Source organism: Panicum hallii, chromosome 3 (genome assembly GCF_002211085.1).
Source record: "Panicum hallii strain FIL2 chromosome 3, PHallii_v3.1, whole genome shotgun sequence".
In the NCBI taxonomy this organism is placed as follows: domain Eukaryota; kingdom Viridiplantae; phylum Streptophyta; class Magnoliopsida; order Poales; family Poaceae; genus Panicum; species Panicum hallii.
Window position 1 is genome coordinate 44,501,038 of NC_038044.1, and position 23,063 is coordinate 44,524,100.

Genomic DNA, 23,063 nt, shown 5'->3' on the forward strand with positions numbered 1-23,063 from the left:
GCATTGCATGTAGATACGACTACTTCTGCGACGGTACCTACAAGTTTTCCCAAGAGTTTACGAAGGATATGTCTGAAGAAAAAGTGAACGTCACCAAGGAATATCGCAAGCCCCGAACCAAAGTTCGGAAGATATTGACATTTCTGACTTTAGCCCCACCAGTAAAGGCAAGCCCCGGACATAACCCACTATTTTAATTACACTGCAATCTATATCTATTTACGTATTCTATGCATTAAGTTCTTAAGTATTGCTTGAAACCCTAGTTGCATTCTCCTAGGAACCAATGTGATGGATACTAGTACTTGAGTCCGACTAGCTGCTATGCTAATAGGGCCGGTAGAAGTCGGGTGATTTCCTGTCACTCGCGCGATATAGGAGTTGTAATGTTTACATTCCTGTTATCACTATAAGGATGACGGATGGGAGTTTTGTGAGGTATCATGGTTGAGGTGATACCCCGTCTGCGTTGTTGAATCTGTAAGGTCGCAGCGTGTGGAAGTGCGGGTTAAGTGTTTGAAAGTACTAACCACATGCCGCGAAATATGGTAAGCGGTAAGCCTAGTAACCAATCGGCCCGAGGAGTGGACATACCTCCCACCACTCATCTTGCTTCTTCTGGTTCTTATGTTCGACGTGTGGGAATACGTGTTGCAAGGGCAACCAGGAGTACGGGTTTTGTAGTCGTGCTACAGACGTACGTCCTGCACTTTGGAAGTGCGTATGGTCCTGCAGTCGCTTGTGGTGGACCTGTCCACGAATCGGAATGAAAGGCAAACGGTTGCTTCGGAACAACCCTGTGGTGTTCCAAGCGTGTGAGTTAGGTTTACCTTGCAAGGTTGAATTTCGATTCAGGAATTGTCCGCCTCTCAGATGCATGAGACTGCTTACCCCCTTTTCCACATTGAGTAATAAGCGTAATCATATGATTATCAAAGATGATGTTTGACCAAAGATTCTACTATGATTGAATAGCTATAGGGGCTCATTTAGAATAAATAATCACTTAGAACTCAAAAGCTAAAAGTTGACATTAAGGATCCACTCTTTATTGCTTTTCAGCTGAAAATAAACCAAAACTTTTACAATGCCTTCATGAGTCTAGTTATGGGCTAATGTATACCCAATCCCGGGTAAGCCTTGCTGAGTATTGGTATACTCAGCCATGCTAGTTTTATGTTTTTCAGGTAAAGCCTTTAAAGACCCCACTCTTTCCCTATCATGGCCCTGTGCTCTTCCAGATGATTGGTCCGTGGAATGGGATCCGTCCCCGACCATCATTGATGATACCGAGTGATGTCATACTTGGGCTTAGCATGACATCCGTCATGACGACGTACTGTAAATCATCGCATATGTTTTCCGCTGTCAAAAACCATAGCTTTACAGTTTGTAATCTTTTCTCTAAATTTGAACTTCGTACTTCTTTTGAAAACTCTTGTAATATAATTCTCTGTGATGTAAAATGTGATGGTGATTGTATCTCTGGACTCACCTTCGTGTGAGGTAACCTTATTTGATCCTATGTATCGGTGGTTTATCGGGACGTTACCCGACAGGCCAAGGGATTATACCGTTTGAAGCACGTTGGAGCCCTCTGGAGTGGACTCGCGTACTTGAGCCGGTATAATTCAGGTTGGTTCTGCCACACTACTCCTAAGTCCTACAGCACCAACCACTCTCACGTGGTGAAGTACGTAGGCTGGACAAGGCTATCACCACCTGTCGGCTACCACTACAATCCGTGGGGTTGGGTGCAAATCAAGTTAAGCGATAACTCTAGGCACCACACCTACTGATATAACTTAATACTCTCCTTGGATCCAAACACGAGAGCACCCTCTCCCTGAGGCTCTAAGGTTCAAGATCCTAAGAGAAAGGACGTGAAACCCGCATACAAGGGACAACAACACCCACTCTAGTGCCAATCTAACCTGACTTGGTCTAAACTAGATACTTGCACTAATAATGAAGTAAGTGCTGAAGGTAATCAACTCAAGATAGATAGAAGATAAATTTATATTGAAAGCTCAAAGTCTCATAAAAAAGTAAAGGAAAAGATATAAAAGCTTATACTAGAACTCCTGAAGACGACTTCGGAACCCCGAGGCAAAGCTCGACTCGACCCTAACTCCCAACTACAACTAGCCTAACTCAACTAAAGTAGAAGTGAAGTAGATAGCTCCTCTTGGTGTGTGTTGATCACTAGCGTAGACCCCTGTATTTATAGTGTTGAGAATGCTTGGGGGTACCTGTAGGCAAAAGATGAAGTCAGTTCGTTGTGGGCGTGGTTCGGCTGAAGCAAGTGGATTTGGCCAATCCACTTGTGTGACAGTTCAAGTCCTTGTAAATTAGGCACATTATTTGTTAGTGTGAAGTATGTGCTTGTAGTGTAAAGTTTATGTGTGTTTAAGTAAAGCTTTTAAAAATTTAAATGCACATAAAAAGGATATTTTTATAATTACAGAAAACCTAGGGTTGTGTTTGCAAAATGTTTTTGGATGGGAGGTAATTTCAAAATAAGGATGTTTATATAATTTATGAAAATACAAGTCCTTCTATGTAAATTAGTTGAAGTATAAAAGTAATATCTAAAAATTACCAAGGGTCAAAGTGAAAAAGGTGAAAGTAATCATTACCAGCCTTAAATGCTTGCAAATAAGCCCAAAAGTTCATAAGATTTATACCATTAGGACAAAACTTATGTAATTTTTAAGTTGAGAGCAAAATGGTAAAATAACACAGTGTGCTTTAGGTTTCTGAACTTAAGCCCTAAAGCAAAGTTGTAGAATTTGAAAAGCTCTACAACTTTCATTTTAACCATCTTTTCATTAGGGCTTTGGAACAGTGGAAAAAATTTCCATTTACAATGAAGTCCCTGAGGTTTTTGCTTTTTCCAACGAAAACCCCTCGGACCCCCTCTCTCTTCTTCCTCCTCTGGCACCTCCTCTGCCTCGCCTGCTGCTCCTCTGCCGCCGGTGTCAGCGCCGCTTCCCCGGCCATGTGCTGAGCCTTGGCCGCTCCCCGGCGCCACCTCCAGCTTCTAGCCACTCCACGCGTCGTTCCTTAGCCCAGCTACCGCCCTAGCTCTTCTTGCTGGCCCCCTCGCCGAGTACCACGTTGCCTGTGATGCTGCCAGTGCCGCCCGGTCTCGCCGGCACTTCTGCTCGCCGCCCACCGCGTCAACGCAGCCACCCAGGGCCGCGGCACTGCGCCCTTTCCACTCTCCTTTATCTCTAGGGCCTATAAAAGGCCTGTTCTAGCTCACGGTCGCACTACCAGAAACCACCGTTGTCCTCCATTGTTGCTGCTCAACCATCCCACGCCGAGCTCGCCCCTCCGGCCTCTCTTCCCTTGAGCTGACCCCCAAAATCGCTTGCCCCCAGCCCCTTGAAGCTCCTCCACCTGTTCCCCATCGACCCCGCTTGCCGGAGCTCGCCGGAGCACCACTGCCACCATTGGCAAGTTACTGTCACCGTCGTCGGCCCTCCTCCAGCCACCCCGGCGTCAACCGAGCCCATCCAAAGGTAGCCCTCGTGTCCCTCATGCTCCCCCACCTATCCCTCGCCTCCGGGAAGCACCCCATCGCCGGAATCGAACTCCCTGAGCTTTCTCTGTTCCAAAAATCGCGACCAGAGACCCCATACAACAATAGGAATAGTTCCAGGGACCTATCTGCACAGACCCTGACTCAGATGAACAGTATCGCGTTGGACCTTTTTGAAATCTTTGGCTGAAACTTTGAAAAATCGTAGTAAATCATAGAAAAATCATAAAAATGCCAAACTAGTTTTGTTGGAACCCTTAAGTAAAATTCAACTACTTTTATTTAGGAAGTTTGAGCTGTAGGTGTATATTTTCTGATATAGATTAAATATTAGGAAATGAGTGTTTTATTTGTATCTCATGTTATATGCCTGTGTTGTGGCTGAATTTTGGAACCTAGGTTGTATGTCCCATGAGTAGCTTTGTGTAAAAATTTCGAGTAATTTACTGTTCATTTACTTAGGATTCGAGTACTTTTTGTTGTATGTTGATAGAGAGTTCATAATTTAATTCTAGCTGCATTCCTTCATGTTTAATGCTGAAAATTTTACCTTAGTTTTTCTTCAACATGTTTAGTTCACTGTAAAAATTTCGTGCCCAGAAACTATATGCATGTTTGTAAATCTATTTTTGTTCAGTTTGTCTTGTTGAGGCTAAAATAAATACTTTAGGTTGGCAATAAATGCTGGTAAATTGTTTTTACACTCCTTATCAGCGTGTTATCATGCAAGTTAATCTGTGCTATCAGATCCTTGCTGCATGTCAAGTTGTTGCATTTATTTGGTTCCTAGATATAGTTTTCTTTTTGAGTGTTACTAAGAGGTGCTTTCCAACCTGTTAATTTCAGTAGCTAATTCTTTTTCCTGAGTAAGTCATGTTACCCTTGTTGGATAATTATAACATGAGTTATGGTTACAACAAGTGTCTCTGTGCGGCTGCTTAGATTCTGAGCGTGTGCTTTAAGGTTGATTGCTTATGCGTGATATTGTTTGTATGCTTGCTAAAACTAGCTCGTAACCCCAGTACAACTTAGCTAACATACCTGAGACCTTGTGACACTTGAGTCATAATGTACGACTTGGAATAAATTATGAACCGTTTAAAGCTATATTTAGTCATGTGTGCTTGTTGTTACAATATGATTCTTGTGGCACTTATTCGAATTTTAATTAGACTTGTTGTGCAACTCTAAAACATATGAGATGTCTAATCTGAAAGTGAAACATTTGATTTATATTTAACCTGCTGGTTGTATGACGCTAGACTTAATTAGCTCTTGGTAGCCAAAGTCCTTGCGATAGATTGACTGAAGTTAAATTGTGCACTATGCCTGATGTGCTTGCTGCCCCTATGGCAGACTGTTGTGATGTCTGGTTAACCTTCTTTAGCTACTGCGATGTCAGCCGATTTATCGACTGAGATGTTGGCCACACACCCCTTTGGCTATATACCCATAGGACACACACCTATCGGCCACATACCCTCAACCACACTACAATCGGGTGCACATCTGTAAAACATATCCTCCTCAGCACCAGCCCATCGGCCACATTCTCTTTAGTCTAGTTCCATATTTGTAGTCTCATCAGCTTAAGTTCGATGTTAATGTCCTATTCCACCTAGTTCTTGTAACGGATCCAGTTTAGATGGCCCCATCGGCTAGATGTCACTCAATTGTTGTACTGACGTAATCAAGCCGATACAACCACACCTAGGTACCTAGGATAACATTTAAGCACATTTTAGTTAAGCACAGTTAGTGCAGAGTAGGACAATCAGCTACACGGCTGATATTGCCCAGTAGATATAGAAGAACATTAAGGATGGAAACCAGCTACACAGCCGACCCACCAATCAGCTGAACACGCCGAGGCCAAACCGTACGAATGCATAGTTCGACTAGTCTACCAATACACCATCAGCTAGTTACTCGCACTAGTTAACTAGCTATGCCGATACATCACTCGACTAGTTCTACCCGATGTGTAAATCGGCTAATGTGCCGATACACTAAATTGACTAGTATGCCGATTCACCGATCGACTAGTACACGTACACAAATCAGCTAAGCCGATGTGTGCAGTGATCAGCTAGACAACCAATTTAGATGACATATCGGCTACACCTGTTAAGACACACCACACAGATCAGTAAGATAGCACAGTAGACACGCCTCTGTTAGGCACGACCAAAGCACATCAATCGGCTAAACCTGATGCACCCTCGTCGGCTAAGGCAAGCCGATAGACCAACCATTAGTTAGGCAAAAACATGCTGATAACTAGATCTAATCAGCAAGGTCCTTCCTTGATCTATCCTTGAAGCACCGTACCTTTAACATTCCTATCCATATCAGCCAATTTGACCCCAGGTGAATTCAAATCGGCTAATCTCTTCTACTCATATACAGAGACCGCTCCTGCCGATTTCTCTTCCAAACCAAAATCAGCAGATTTCCTAATACTGTGTAAGATAGCTCCCTCATTTGCCAATTCTATCGGCTAAACCCTATTGTTTTCAATTGGCTCTATTGTAACCTTCAACAAATAGCCAATTTTAATCAGTTGTCCAACTAAAGCTCTACCCAAGTTAGTTTCTGATCTTTTTGATCGTTATATGAGTAGTACGTTAAATGAGTGTTGGATTGCAACTTTATCGTAAGGTAAAATAGTTTCATGTGCACACTTTGAATGTAGTGTTGCATTGCATGTAGATACGACTACTTTCGCAAGCGGTACCTACAAGATCTCCCAGGAGTTTGCAGAGGATGTTTCTAAAAACCAAAGGAACGTCACCAAGGGATTATCTGAAGCCCCGAACCAAAGTTCGGAAGATAATAATACTAACATCCCTGACTCCAGCCCCACCAGTAAAGCAAGCCCCGGTGCATAACCCAATATTTCAAATTATTACATTTATGCAATCCTATATGTATATATTATATCTTGCATTAAGTCTAGGAATTGGAATGGAACCCTAGATGCATAAATCCTAGGAACCAATGTATTGTACCTGGGTCCTTATCGCATAGATGCTCTGCTAATAGGACCGGTAGAAGTCGGGTGATTTCCTGTCACTCGCGCGATATAGTGCAATCGCTATAAGGATGATGGACGGGGTTATGTGTAGCATCATGGAAGGAAAGGATACCCCGTCTGTGTTGATGAATTTGGTTAAGGTCGCAGTGTGTGGTAGTGGCAGTTAAGCGTTTGAAAGTACTAGCCACATGCCGCGAAATATGGTAAGCGATAAGCCTAGTAACCAATCGGCCCGGCAAGTGGACTCGTCCCCCACCACTCGACTTTTATTTTATGTTTACACGCACCGACTGTGGGAGTACATTCTGCAAAGCAGACAGGCATACGGTCATGTAGTCGCGCTACAGACGTATGTCCTGCACATTGGATGTGCGTATGGTCCAGCAGTCGCTTGTGGTGGCTTTGTTCCATGACCCGGAATGAAAGGCAAACGGTTGCTTCGGAACAACCTGTTGGTGTTCCAAGCGTGTGAGTTAGGTTTACCTTGCAAGGGTTGAAATTCGATTCAGAATTGTCCGCTTCTCACGAAGATTGAGACTGCTTAACTCTTTTGCCACATAGAGTAACAAGAGCAATGTTGTTTATAAGTAATGCTAATGTATGCTTTAAAGACTCTACCTTGCTTGAGTAGCTATAGGTGCTTACCTAGAATGGTTAAAAGAACTAGAACTTGAAAGCTAAAATATAAAATAAGGACCTACTCTTTGTTGCTTTTCAGCAAAAGCTAAACCTTGAATCTTTTGCAAAGCCTGCATGGTCTAGTTATGGGCTAAGTATACCCAATACCGGGTAAGTCTTGCTGAGTATTAGTATACTCAGCCTTGCTAGCTTTATGTTTTTCAGGTAATATCTTTGAAGACCCTACTCTTCCCTTGCCTTGGCCCTATGCTCTTCCAGTTGATTGGTCCGTGGAATGGGATCCGTCCTCGGCCAACACTGATGATATCGAGTGATGTCGTGCCCGGGCTTAGCATGACATCCGTCTTGACGACGTGCTGTAGATCATCGCGTATGTTTTCCGCTGCCAAAAACTATAACTTTAACAGTTTGTAGTGATTTCTCTAGATTTGAAACTTCGTACTGCTTTTGGAAACTCTTGAAATGTAATTCCCTGTGATGTAAAATATGATGGTGACTGTATCTCTGGACTCACCTTCGTGTGAGGTAACCTTATTTGATCCTGTGTATCGGTGGTTTATCGGGACGTTACCCGACAGGCCAAGGGATTATACCGTTTGAAGCACGTTGGAGCCCTCGGGGTGGACTCACGTACTTGATCCGGTATAATTCAGGTTGGTTCTGCCACAACTTGATCCACTGACATCATCATACCACGCTTCAGAATTCTCCCTGAGGTTAGTAATTCCCTATCTGAGGTGGTTTGGCTTGCCTGGGAGACAAGGGGGTTCGCTGAACTACATGTACTTTGGTCGAACCCCACCCAGGGCTGCTGCGCCCTCCGTTGCACCGACATGATCCTTGGACGGTGTGTGATGTGTTCCTAGGGTGGGTTGCTGGTGTTTAATTCTTTCCTTTATTTTTGTGGGCCCATGGATCTATGGGTGCTTCCTTGCATCCTTCAGATCAAACCGTCATAGAGCCAACGCTTGGGATGTGTTCTCCTTGTGTTTTCTTGCATGTGTGCAAAGGTGGACTAGTTTGGGCCTAACCTTGGTCCAGACGAACCACTTGTGTTTTGCCGAACCAGAGTTTCCTCGGTTTTGGCTGAATTTTGGTCTACTGCACCCCTGCGCCAAATACTCAACAAAACTCATGGAACATTATTAGTTCAAATAAAATAGACATGTTTCTTTTCATGAACTCCTTTTTATTTCGAGAATGTGGTGGTTGATTATCGAGATAAAAACTACCAAAAAATCCCCCAAACTTAAACCATTGCTCGTCCCTAAGCAAAGCTTAAGACTTAGGCTCGGTGGATCAAGAGTTGCATCAATTTAGACAATCTACAGATACCTGTGCACAACAATACACTCTATTTTATTTGAACTTCCTGGCTTTTGTGAATTTCATACCTTAATACATGTGGGGCGTATAGTTTCACCTTGCCTTGGGCAGTTAGGAAGTAGAACACCTCATCTTAGTATTATCCCACTCATTTCTTGTTTTGGATCTTATCTCGGAGTTTTTGATAATTTTTGAAAACAATGTTCCTCAGATGGTACTCTTGGTCGCTCAAGTGGTGTGTAAACCTCTCCGAAGGCTTTGCTTTAGCCTCAACTTCCTACATCTATAAGGTTTATGTGGAGCTTGAGTAGGTAGTATGAGACTCACTTAGTTTGCAACATATTGCTGAGACAAAGATTGGTTCCTTAGAGGTGTATGCCAACTCAAACTCCAATCAAGATGAAAGTGATCATGAGATGATGGACTCACGCATGGAACATTGGTATTTTGAACTCCTTTATTTTGTATGGATATTCTTGTTTCCCTTCTTGGACCATGGACCATGTTTTTCTTTTCTTTTTTTCCTCTTTTTTTTGAATACTAATGGTCAATGTCCTTTCATGCAAGGAATTTTTTATGGCATTTGGAAGGAGTGTAGGATGAAGACCATGGAATTTTATTGACGGTGTGGATGAATGTGGAATGGGGAACACGAGGGATCGGTGATCAAGGAGGCATACCTCTTAGGGACTCAATATTTGACTCAACTCATTTACAAAACTAAGTGGTTGTACAGTGGTTTTTTCATGTAACATATTTGGCCTTGGTGGGTGCTCATGACCATTGAGGAACATTTCTTTTTAATTTTTGAAATAAATCATCCGAGATTTTTCACCTTGCTAGAGCAATAAGGGAACTCTACCAAAATGTAACCATATCATACCTCTCAACAACCTAGGTTTGGATTAACATGAGCTCCCACAAAGTTTCAGGTTCATATTTCACTTATGCCCAGTAATTCAAATACTTGCAGAGTATCACGTTGTAACAAGGCACTTGCAGAAAATTAAAATTAACAGAGCAACTATTCATCATTTCCAAAAGAAAGAAGCACAAACAAGATTCATGTCCTAGTTGGGAGTGTTTTTTTCCTAAAAGAAAATATTTTAAATTTTCAAAAATTTTCAGATTTTTTTTCATTTTTTGTAGAAGATAAATTAACTAAATAATTATACAAATACCAGGCTGCAGAAATAAGGGTTGGTAGTGGTACTTACCTTCGTGGGGGCTTCTCCCCCAAACTTGGTCGACTACTTATATGGGTTCCAACTATCGAAGAAGTTGTTGATCAACTTTTGGTTTTCGTCGAGGGTCGACTAAATTTGCCGGACTCTTGTGTTGGTGTCGTCTGTCGTCTCCACTAATGTGAAAGGTTCTCATAGTAGCTTGCTGGGAAACGAGCAGAATGTGTCCTCCCTGGGTCAGAGCCCAAGTGCTGGTATGAGGGTCCCCCTCTTCTAGCGAAAGGTTTAGTCTTTTCACGGCATATAACCCAAGTCTCGTGCATGACAACGAAACTTCGTTTATATAGCCCCTGTAAATCATGACTAACTCTCGGCCGCCACGCGAAGCATGTGGCCCTGAACAAAGTGCTCCCCAGTAATTGTAGAGCGTTCTTTTTCAAGAAAAGTGACCGTGGCACCATCAAGAATATCCAAAGCTTGTGCGATTTGAGTGACTAGAGATGTCATCTCGATGATGCCCACTCGAGTCGGAGTGGAGCACCAATGTTCCGCCATAGATGTTATAGGTGAAAACTTCACTTTCTTTATCATGGCATTCATGATTAAAAGCTCATTAGTATTGATGGGCCTTAAATCAGAGCGCGGGTGCACAGTCATGGCTATCCAGCGGTGCATAAACCTTAGCATGGGGTTATGAATGTCATTGGTTCTTGGTGCACTACTGTTTTCTTAACCAGAAATTTTCTCCCAAAATTTATTTCTATCAAAGTTGGGAAAACATTCATGAGCATCTAGTGAGCATCTTTTACTGAACCCCAAAGCATTACTAAGCGTGTGCCAAGTGCAATAAAATTCTTCATTAAACAAGAAAAAATTTATGCCGGTACTTGTAACCACGAGAGTGCTAAGAAATTCAAGAGTGAGGAGTTTCAAACCGGTTCTGTGATGCTCCAAAATTCTGACCAGCTGACTTTGTGGAAGATAGACGCGAATTCATTGTCCATACCGGTTTTTGTGAGGAGTTCCTCATCAAAAACACAAGTATGTTTGAATGAACGGTCCCTCATCATGGCGAACGCTTGTTGTTCCTTGTCCGTCCTTAGGACAATTTGTCCTTCCTCGGTTAGGACTCGGATTCTCCCGGACATTGCTCCATCTCTTGGCAGCGGAATGGTGTCCACTGACATGCTGTCCGAGATATGAGTTGGCATCTGCGAACCGCAGTCGGACCTGCTCTTAAACCTGATGTGCATTGCCTTCTTTGTGCCACTCTTTATCTTCGATACCTACGACATGATTTCTGCAAAAGATTAGCTAATACCCGAAGGACTAACACAAGAAACAAATGTGGTACCTTGAAAAACCTTCTTCTGATCAACAGAAATTTTATTTGGTCGTAAATAATACAGAAAATATTTTTTGGATTTTCTTAATTATGAACTACTAATGCAAAGCTTTAGAAGGTTGAGAAAGCAAAAGAAAAGATCTCTCAAGAGCTGGGACTTTGGTTTCTCAGGTTGTGGTGTGAGAGAGTGAGGCCGAGAGCTCTTTGATTTATGGCAAAAGGAGGAGGTGGTGGTCAGCCGCACCACATGGTGCTCATTCACCCTAGTCCTTGATCTATGCCATAGAGTTGCAGGTGGGAGTGGAGCTTTCGGTCGTGAAGTAACAGGGACGGTGGAAATTTGCTTCGGCCGAACAGGGGGGGGGGGGCAGCCGAACAGGGATCTCCATAATTTGATACGTGCTTTGATCAACAATGTTCTCTACACGTTCTCGTGTCCTTCCTGTAGAGGAGCACTCAAACAAATGGTGGTAGGGCCGGCTAAACACATGCAGTTCGGCCGCATCTCCAGCAGCTCTTTTTTTTCTGTCTCTTGCTTTCTCTAAGCTAATATGCTCCTAATTTCAAAAAATAAACATGTAGATGCAGTAATTAAATTTGAGGAAATAAATATGAGTGATACATACTGGGTTAACTCACGGTGAGTGCTCGCATTTTTCAAGTCCTTGAGCTAGACTTCTCCGTCATTTGTTTAGTTTGATTCGATGTCGTCCGGTCCTGGAGATGGTGACACGGATGAAGCTATTTCTTTCTTACGCCAAACTTTAATTGTCTTCTTTGGTGTGGCATCTTTCTTTGGTTCAGAGGGCTTTTGTTGTGCCTTTGTTTTCTCGGTCGTCTTGGGTGTGCCTTTTGATTTCTTTTTTGAGGTTCGAGTTGCCTGACGATGTTGTACGTTCTCCCAGTGTTTCTTCATTGTGATGACCACGACGTCCATCTTTGTCTTGGGAGGAATTACTTCAATTTTCTGCATATTGCCCCTGCCATAAAGTATTCTTACCATCCAACTTTTTTCTACTCTTGGCTTGAAGGTGAATTTTTCCTCCTTCCCATTTATGCTCAGGTTGATCTCTCCTGCTCGGACATTGCATTTGCCGTGCTCAAGAAAGGTCACCCAAGGATGAGAGGTGTTGTCATGTCGACTTCCATGTCTAGCACAATGAAGTTGATAGGGACGAGGAAGTTCCAGATTCTTACCGAAATGTCTTCCATTATACCCGCCGGATAGCAAACCGATTGGTCCGCTAGCTGCAAACACATGGCTGTAGGGGACAAGAGAGTATGATTTAATTTATCAAGCACAACCTTTGGCATCACGCTAACACTAGGTCCAAGGTTGCAGAGAGCATGATCAAAGTGTTGTGTCCCAATTGAGCATCAAATGGTGGTATCGGTGTTTTACCGCCATGCTCACCGAGGGATACCATCGAGGTGGTGAGTTTGTAGGTAGGGTGTTGCCGAGATCAGGAACTCGAAGGTGCAAAGGAACGCAAGATTTTAGAGAGGTTTGGGCCACTGAGTGCGTAATACCCTACGTCCTGTGTGGTTTGTATTGCCTTTGATGATAATTGGGTGATCTCCAGAGTGATTCCCTGTGTGATCGTTGGATTCTTCCCTGTACGGGGTCCATCCGCCCTTATATAGTCTGGGGGGACAGGTTTACATGAAAGTCCTAGTCGGATAATGCCCTAGAGTCCTACCCCGGGTGGTTTTTTGGTAGTTCTCTACTGTATCCGACTAGTTTGACTACTGTAGAAGCAGTTCTACTAGGCTATGAGTAGTTACACAGATGTAGGGCATGAGCCATGTCCCAACCCTTATCCTTGGAAAAGTATGCCATGTGTACAGTGCCGTGTACCCAGGGTCTGACAAGCCCCCGAGCTCTTCATAGCCGAGTACTGCAGGTGTCCGAGTACTTCTGAAGGTGTCTTTGAGTTCTTCCAAACTTCATCTTAAAGATATCCTCTGGCACTTCCTTGGCTGCATCGAGGCTGTGAGGTGCTCATGCCCCGAGTAGTTGTCTTCTTTTATATGGGGTGCGATTAAACTCGCACTCCATATGGAGTAGCCCCCGAGCCTTAGGTTGACTCGTAGAATCAGGCTAAGGGTCAATTCAATCTTGAGTCTTTGTCCTTATCTTCCAGCAGATTTGAAAAACAAGTAGCTGATGACACGTGTCCCGTAGGCCCCGAGCCTTGAATCCAAATCCCCAAGTTTTGGAATAAAGGATCCAAAGAATCATGGCATGTTATCTTCATTGCTAAGAGTCGGGTTGTATCCAGCCCCCGAGCCTAGGAGCTAGATGAGTCGCATAGGATATGCCTAGTAGTCGGTGGCTCCAGCCCCCGAGCCTAGGTGTCGGCCAAGTTGTTGCTGAATCTTGAGCTATCGATGAAGCCAATTTAGTCGGAGTTGATTCCAACTAGTTTTGTAGACAAGACTAGTAGTCGAAGTAGTCGCCAGCGTTTCAACGACCAGAGTCGATTCTGACTAGTTTGTAGGCGAAACGAGTAGTGGAAGTAGTCGCCAACGAGTCGCCATGCATTCGTTACAAAGTCAAGTAGTCGTCGACAACTGTCGAAGAGCCCAACTAGTCAGAGTCAAATCTGGCGAGGTGTAGTCAAGCGTTCTCACAAAGTAGAAGTAGTCGTGGGCGATTGTTGATGAAGCCAACTAGTCGGAGTTGAATCTGACGTGCCAAGCAGCACGGTCCTCTTCAGGTCCCCTGCAAGGTAAATATAAAAGTATGTTGTAACTGATATACATGATATCGTGTTGGGAGCAAATCCCAACATTGTGAAATGCATGTAACATTTTTCGCGTTGTGCTCTTGCTGGGTCTCATAATGACGCCAGGTAGGTAGCCTGTTACGGTAAGCACCTTATCCCTGATTACCGTAAACTATTGCGCAGGGAGCTTGGCCGCGTGCGCGCGTAGTTGCATATGCGTACAGAAGAGTCGAGGTGTCACAATAAGCAAAAGCTACCCAGGTATTGTAGCGACCATTGAGAGAAAACTAAAGCAGTCGGCGCTGCGTGGAAAAAGAGAACGCTCGTGGAGCACACTTATAGAGTGTAACCCCATCGCCCGTGTTGCAGGGCGGACCGTGCAGGCAATCGGGAATAGGCATGACAACGCCTATGAAGAGAATGCGCGTTGAGCAAAAAGTATCCGCGCCTGTGAAGAACAAGTCAGAAAAGGTATAAGTGACTTAGCTTGATTCGTGGACGATTGTCGACGAGCTGCAGTGGCCGTCAGTAGAGCCGCGACGGTTTGTTGATAAAGCCAACTAGTCGAAGTCGATTCCGACTAATTGTTGACGATGTGAAGCCATCTCCCGAGTAGTTTTCTTGCCGAAACAAGTAGTCAGAGCAGGTGAATCACGCCTACTCGTGGATGGTTGTCGATGAAACTGCAGCAGTTGTTGATGGAGCCATGATGATTTGTTGAAGAAGCCAACTAGTCGGATTTGATTCTGACTAGTTGTTGGTCGTGCAAAACTAGTCACCAAGTAGTTTAAGGCTCATTAACGACTAGTTTCTAGTTGAGACAAATAGTTGAAGTAGTCGTTGGCGACGTAGATTTGTTGAAGTAGTCGTAGCCGGTAACAGCAGCGCGTCTACACTACGGCGCTAACTGAAATCAAGCCGGATCATCAGGGTGTGCGGCGATGGCGTGTCGTCATTGTGGCACGGGCTGAATTCGAGTCGATCATGAGTAGGAGCCGAGTTGGGTCCAGGCTCATCCTCACGGTTTCTGATTAGATCAGAAAATCAAATTCCACTGAGATCCTCGACAAGATCGTGAACGTCACGGTAGGATGTTGTAGCAGATGCTATCGGCTTCCTGGTTTCAGCGAGGTAGTAGTTGAAGCCACCACCTCGTCGGTGATGCAGACCCAAAAGCCAAAGGTGAACGCCGGTGAGGTGGCCAACTCTTTGTTGGAATCCGAGTCGTAGTTGAGAACAGGCGGCCCCCTACGCACGGTGGCTCCCTCATCTCGAATCTTGAAGAGGCGATCCAAGTCCTCCAAGTCAGGGAAGGACTTGGATCGCGAAGTCTTCTCAGATCGGTTTGAATCTGATCTGAGTATTCCTGGTGGAGTATGACCTGAAGTTGCGTCGAAAATGGATGTCTTTTCGATCTGCCTGGGCGGATTTGGGAGCAGCAACTCGTTGAGATCGTTGATGAAGGAGTCAAGGTTGCAGCGTCGAGTTGCTGTAGGGGCCTCCGGCTTCCTGGAATCGACTAGGTGGCTGATGGAGCCACCCAAGCCGTTGGCAATTCAGATCCAGGAGATGAAGATGAAGGTTGTGCCCTTGTCGAGCATGTTGCTGGTGAAGCTAAGAGATGCCATCGAGTTCTCCAGTCGATGCTCAATGAACTCCCCTACCTGGCGCGCCAGCTATCGGTGTTTTACCGCCACGCCCACCGAGGGATACCCTCAAGGTGGTGAGTTTGTAGATAGGCTGTTTGCCGTGATCAGGAACTCAAAGCTGCAAAGGAACGCAAGGTTATAGACAAGTTCAGGCCGCTGAGTGCGTAATACCCTACATCATATGTGGTTTGTATTGCCTTTGATGATGATTGGGTGATCTCCTGGGTGATTCCCTGGGTGATCGTTCGGTTCTTCCCTAGAGGGGGTCCTGTCCGCCCTTATATAGTCTGGGGGGACAGGTTTACATGAAAGTCCTAGTTGGATACATGCCCTAGAGTCCTACCCCGAGTGGTTTTCTAGTAGTTCCCTACTGTATCCAACTAGTTTGACTACTGTAGGAGCAGTTCTACTAGGCTTTGAGTAGTTACACAGATGTAGGGTGTGGGCCATATCCCAACCCTTATCTAGGGGAAGTATGCCACGTGTACAGTCCCGTGTACCCGAGTCTTACAGGTGGGACATCCAGGGTCCTTCTTCTTTTCTGAGAGAGTGTTTAGGATCACAGCACTACATTCCTCCATTAGCTTGACTATCTTATTTGTCGGCATTGGCGGTTTGTTGTTGAGGATGTCTTTGAGGTATTTTGCATATATCGGAACCTGCATAGCCTCTAGTAATGGAATATTTACGTAGAGCTTTTTAATTACTTCTACGAACCTCACGAATTGTTCATCGACGGTGGGTTTCCTGTTTCTTCTCGAGAAAGGTAGTACCGTCATGTAGTAGAACTTGTGTGGAGCGGTCTTGCTCCCGGTTTTGACTTCTGAGTTCTTCTGAGAGGAATTCTCCTGAGGAGTTTCCTCTATTTCCTCCTTGTCTTCACTTTCTTCTGCCTATACTTCCTTGTTCTTTCCTGCTGCATTAGTCGGATATGGCGGGTCTCGAGTGGTCTTACCTCTTCTCGTGGTTACCACCTTAATCTGCTCGCAAGGAGAGTTCTTAGGTTGCCTCGGGATTCTCCAAGTTTCATTTGAAGGTAAAGAGGCAGCAAGTTGAGCTACTTGGGTTTCTATCATTTTATTGAAGCTCAATTGTTTTTTCATAGCATAAGAGAAGGATTCCATCTTTGAATCTATGCTTTCCAAAATTTTATCAGTTGTAAGGAACTTTTTACTTATGTTTTCATTAATTTTTACTTGGCCTAGCACAAGATCTTTGATGGAAGGTTGATTGCTGAAATTATCGCCATGATTATTGAAATTTTTACCTCCCTTTGGTCGATTGAAGGCGAGGTTTGGTCTTGAATTTCACCCTTGATTGTTGTAGTTGTTCGGGCGGAAACCATTGTTGTTGTTGCTCCCGTTGTTGTTGATGTAGCATGCATCTTCACGGGTTTCAGGACAATTGTTTCCTGAATGTCCTGAGTTTCCACAAACCTCGCAAGTCATGCGAGCATCCATGCCTTGAGCTGTCTCATGCGCTGGAGCCTCCAATTTCTTCATGTCCATTTTGGCTGCCAACATGTCCATCCCATCCACTTGATGGACTCCACGAGTACGCATTGGAGCATGTTAGTCGCTCCATCCTTGATTTACGACCATTTTCTCCACAAGACTTTGAGCAGGGCCAACTTCCAGTGAAAAGAATGCCTCTCCAGCTACAATATCAATATGCTCACGTGCGGAATGCTTGATCCTATGGTAGAAGGTCTAAATTAGAAACCAATTCTGCATGCCGTGGTGTGGGTACGCAGTAATGTACTCTTGGAAGCATTCCCAAGCCTCCACGATGGACTCATCATTGTTCTGCTAGAAGCTGGAAATCTTGTTTCGGAGGGCATTTGTTTTGCCCATCATGAAGAATTTTGCAAGAAATGCATTGGAGCATTTTTCCCAAGTGTTGACAGCAGACCAGTCGGCGTAGAACCATTGTTTTGCCTTCCCTAGTAGTGAAAATGGGAATAACCAAAGGCGAACGGCATCAACGGACACACCTCTTGTGGTAAATGTGCTACATATCTCCAGGAAATGTTGGAGATGGGCATTGGCATCCTCATTCATCTTTCCGTAGAACGGACTAGCTTGTACCATGTTGATAGGTGCTGGCTTGAGTTTGAAGCTTCCGTCTCTGACCGCTATTTCAAGTCCAACTGGAACATTGGAGGTGGACGGAGTGGAGTAGCCACGGATCGACTTTTCGGCCATGCTAGCTGCGGTTGATGGTGTGCTGTTTGTACGGGTGAATGAGCTCGTGAGTGAGAGTGTCTTCTGAGGAGGAACAACACAAGGTCATACTCTCCTTAACAGTGACTCTGGATTGTCCTGGAAATTTGATGGTAGTTCGAAGGCAGTGATGCACTGCTATGTTTCATCAAAAAGAAGGAAACAGAACAAGGGTAAGCCTGCTTGAGAAGTAGTACACTAAATTATGATAATTCTCAAAGAGATATTTAACAATGTCTTATGCCAATTGCTTCCTCGGCAACAGCACCAGAAATGCTTGTTGGTATTTGTTATGGTCCATAGAAATAATTCAAGATTAATTCTGCAAGCACAAAGAATCACCGCTGCAGCACTTCACCCAGGAGTATTCTTTCCTCAGTCATTCCCATTCTTTTCTCAGTCATTTCCGTTCTTTTCTCTGTTATTCTTTCTTTCTCAGTCATTCCCCCAGCTTGACCCCACCTGTCGGTGACCATCTCTTTATTTTCTTTCTTCTTCCTCGTGCCCGACCTCCCCTGTTTCTCCTCCGCCGTCCCGGCCGCTTCTTGCTGCCCGTGGCCCCGCTCCACCCTCAGTGCGCTCGCTCGAGGCCCACTGACCAGGCTCGCCGGCGCCCCCACCTTCTAGAAGCTGAGCCCCAAAGCCCGGGAGTTTGCAAATCCGTTGCGCGATCCGCTTTCACCGCAGGGTCCGCGGCACGCACGCCTAGGGCATCCCCGCCGTCTCTTAAGCTACCAGGCCGCCTCTCCTGTGACTTCCCGAAACCGCGACCGCAACCCTAACCACGCCCAGCTCGCTCTCTCAATCGAATTTCGCCATGACCGCCATTGCCGGTGAGCTCGGCCGCTACCAAAATTGATCGCCGCCGGCGTGTTTCCGTACTCCCTAACTCCCATGTTACCTTCACAGCACCACCCCGAGTCGATCCACGGTGACCAGAAGCCCGGAGCGCCTCTGCATCGACCTTCCCGCGAAGCCTGACCCATCTCCGCCGCCGGCCATTGTCGACGGTCACCCTCCGCCGCACCCCAACCCACCTCAAGCCCTCGGTGAGCACCACATCATCCTCCTGGTCATCTTGCGCCAGATATCGTGGACCAAGTCTCGCTCTTGTAGCTGGAACGCGCGCGCCGGCGATGCGCCGCCGTGCCGATCCACCCCCGTCGTCGTGCGCGCCGCCTGAGACCTCCACGAGCCCCGCAGTAACCCTAGGTGGATTACCCATGTCACGTAGGCCATCCCAGTCCTGAGCTCGAGTAGTTTTGACCCTCGGAGCATCGAATTTGAGGAGCTCCGGCGAGCCCGAGCCGCGCGCCGCCGCGGGAGTTAAATTCCGGCGACCCCCCGCCGCCGGCTGCGTTCTATCAGATCGGACCTATCCGGACCCCCGCCGTGCAGACCGGACTGTCCGAACTAGATTGGGTCCGAAGCGTTCGATCTAGGTCCGACGGCCCAGATTAGAAGATACCCCTTCAGTCGTGGCAGTTTTGTTAAAGAGCCCCTGAGCTTCCTTGGAATCAACCCGCGGTCCACTTCAGTTCAATAATAATTACAGTTTAGCCCTATTTTTTGCACGGACCCCCCTGAGCTTTCCAAATTTGAGGTTCGAAGCCCAGCCCGGCTGTTTTAGCGTGTTAGCCCTCAAATCTTTCTGGTTTTTGCACCTAAGCCCCTGGTTTTTGTCCGGAACCCCCTGGAAGTTCTGTTTTCTCGCAGAAAAGCCCCTGGACCTTGTTTTAGCTCTAGTTTTTGTGTCTTAGCTCCGTTTTAGGTGGTTTTCACGTTCACGCGATCGTTATAACGCGTAGAACCATTCTATCATAGTTTTGTGTGCTGTTTTCATGTAATGTTGTACTGTTTCTTATCTTTTGTCTTTGTTTGCATGTATGTGTATGTGCTGGACCATGTTTTGACGTTGATCGTGAGTAGACGCTGAGCCTTTGGATGAGTACCAGGAGCCCCTTTCTGCAGAGCAGTTTTAGCAGCAGCAGGAGAACTTTGAGGAAGGCAAGTATAACATGAACATCCTATCACTTTTAAATACAATTTCATACTGCATTTTAATACTGTATGCCTATAAGAATTTCCTAGCCACTGTTATCCTTTATATATACCTTGGGTTGCATTTTGGTTAGTTGTGCTAGGTGCTGCGCTCTCACACATTCTCGGTCCTTTTTAATTAAAGTTGATTAATGGTTATATGCAACTTGATTCTGAAGAGTGGCCCTCTGTGCTGTGTGCTTGAGCGGCTCACGTCTCTTAAAATATGTTTTTGTTAGAAACTTGGTTTATGGGGCTAGCACGGTGCTTAGTGCTTGGTTGGCCACTCTCCATAAGGACCGGTTCCTAGAGCGAAAACCTAGGACAACCGCGCAACCATAAGACTAGAATGGGACGGTCTTGACCTACTAATTAGGTCATTTTAGTTTGGGAGTAACTTACCTGCGGGCCAAGAGGGGTGGTAAGCTTCTATGGCCCTCGCGCTACGAGGCTTGGTCTGTGCTGTGTGTCTTGTACCCCCTCGAGGCTTGCTCCATAGTCGCTGATCCAGAATCCTTAGTGGTTACACCTTACCAATGTGTCCTTTGTAACGGTCTCGTAGTGTGCTTGCTAGTCATCTCACCTAAGGAAGTGTGATGGACAACTAGCGTGGCTCACGACTTGTGGGTAAAGTTGTGCAATCTCTCGAGAGTGTAAAACTGGTATACTAGCCGTGCTCACGGTCATGAGCGGCCCAGATCCTCCGTCCGATTAGTGGGGTTATCTTGGTGGTTTGGATGGTTCTCAGTAGTTCTTAATTTATACTGATTAATTTCTTATGCAATTCGGGTTTATGGTAATTCATTCACCTGTAGTAATTAGCTTTAATAAAATTTGCCAAGATTAAAAGCTAATGCAGTTGAGTCAGCTAACCCTAGAGCCTCATAATTCGTGTTATACTTGTTGAGTACAAGTTGTGTACTCACACTTGCCTTCTCTACTCTTCTGTTCTCTTTGGGATATCTTCGACTGCTGCTCAGTACCCGGCGACGTGGAGAACTACATCAGCGGACTCGACGATTTCTAGGAGTTGTCTCCCAGTTGACGTCCCTGTGGCGCCCTGCTTTTCATGTATTTATTTTACGCTTCCGCATTCCTTGAACTGATTCTTGATTCAGTTGTAATAAAGATATTCATTTATAATTCATACGCTTTTATTTCGAGATACGTGTTGTGATATCTTGATGATTCTATTGTATATATGCGTGACTTGATCCTGGCGCATATATGATTGCTCGATTTATGTTCTTATAAATCAGGTGTGACAGGATTGGTATCAGAGCCGTGTCGACTGTAGGACGAGGCCTAGATAGAAATGGTCGAGTTTAGGGATTTCCTTTCGCTTGCTCTGCTTCCGCAAAACCCAAACATTCGTTTCTGCTCCTATTCCTTGAGCTCTAAACCTCGATTTTGCTAATCCTCTCTTTATTTCTCCGATAATTAGTCTGATAATTTCAGTAGACGTGGCCTGCGATTTTCTGACTGTCCTCATAAGTCTAGGATGCCCTTGCAAAATTACGCTAGAGCGCCTGTTTGTTTTAGTCGAGTGGAGTGATAAACTCGACTAACGTGTGAATATTGAATGTTTGTGATTGTGCAAGATGTTTGATTTGGATTTTTGGCTGATTGCATAGTCTAGTAGTTACACTTGTTCATGCAAATCGACCCTAACACAGACTTGAACAAAATAATAAAATTGAGTTAGATCGTTGGGGGTAAAACCTATACTCTTTTCTCTCTGCCATATCCTGTCGAAGTTTCATTTCCGCAGCTGCACAATATCTTCTTCTCATAAATTTCGTTCTGATGCAAACAGATGGTGAACACCAGGAGCACCGGCACCGGTTCTGGCCAGCAGGGGCTGAACAACCAGAGCACTGACCAACCGTTGCCGATGCCTCCACCTCTGACTCCGGAGCAGTTCTTCCAGCTCCAGATGCAGATGATGGCCACTCTAAACAACACTGTTCAGGCTCTGTAGCAGATCCATGCTCAGCCGCCACCTCCTCCACCGCAGCAGCCTCGTGACAGGCGCGCGGATTTTCTGAGGGGTCACCCGCCGACGTTCTTCCATGCAGCTGATCCACTCCAGGCTGACGACTGGCTTCGCTTAGTGGAGCGTCAGTTGGATGTCGCTCAGTGCGACAACAGGAAGCGAGTCATATTCGCGGCAGGGCAGCTGCGAGGCTCGGCTCTTGACTGGTGGGAGTCCTATCCAGCTCGGGACCGTGATGCTTTCACCTGGGTCCAGTTCCGGGAGCGTTTCAGGAACCACCACATCCCTGCTGGAGTGATGAAGATGAAGCACAAGGAGTTCCTTGTGCTTAAGCAGGTAAATCTGAGTAAAATCTTTTCGCAACTTCTTTTTGAGCTCAAGCCCACCCTTGCTTATCTTCATGAAATTGGAAATGCTGAACAAAATTCCATCCTCTTTTTCCGGTGATTATCATTTCAGGGAGCTATGACGGTGACAGAGTACCGTGATCGTTTCCTCCAGCTTGCTCGCTACGCCCCCGCTGAGGTCGCCTATGATGGCGATAAGCAGGAACGCTTCAGGGAGGGACTCGATGACCACCTGGAGTACGCGCTCATGAACCACCGCTTCGACAACTTCAACCAGCTGTTTGATGCTGCCCTCAACACCGAGCACAAACGCCGGGAGATTGAGGACAAGAAGAGGAAGATGGCTCCTGCTGCGTTTGGTAGCAACACCCGGCCTCGGTAACAATACCCGCAGCAGCAGCAGCACCAGAGGCAGGTCCAGCAGTACCAGCAGCAACAGCAGCAGTACCCGCCTCATCCTTGTGGCAGAACCAACCTGAATTACACCGGCTCACGTACGCGACTCCTCTCTTGAGGGCTACCTCGTGCTTCAAAAGGTATAATCCCTTGGCCTGTCGGCTAACGTCCCGATAAACCACCGAAAGCAGGATCCAACAAGGTACCTCGCACGAAGGCGAGTCCAGAGATATAAATGCCATTACACTTTACATCACAGGCAGATATATTACATAAGGATATAAAAGTAACATTACTGTCCAACGAGGGACATTATTACAAAACGGTTTAAGTTTTAAGTCACAGCAGCGGAGTTTGAAAACACGAACACTGTACACGTCGTTATTACGGATATCATGCTAGCCCTGGCATGATATCACTCGGCGGGATCTGTGTTGGCCGGGGACGGATCCCACTCCACGGACCAACCATCAGGCAGGGGGTAGGGCCACGGTGTAATGAAAGCTGGCTCATCAGGGAGATTTCCTGAAGTAAATCAACAAAAGCAAGACTGAGTATACTAATACTCAGCAAGACTTACCCGCTCATGGTATACTTAGCCATATA

At 45.6% G+C, this 23,063-nt stretch overlaps 1 non-coding gene across 1 annotated transcript; it reads left to right on the top strand.

The window, feature by feature from the left end:
- The first annotated feature begins 17,187 nt into the window (after positions 1–17,187).
- Positions 17,188–17,294, top strand: LOC112888228. The gene has a single exon (XR_003227768.1). It is a non-coding gene; the product is annotated as a small nucleolar RNA R71 (small nucleolar RNA).
- The last annotated feature ends 5,769 nt before the right edge of the window (positions 17,295–23,063 follow it).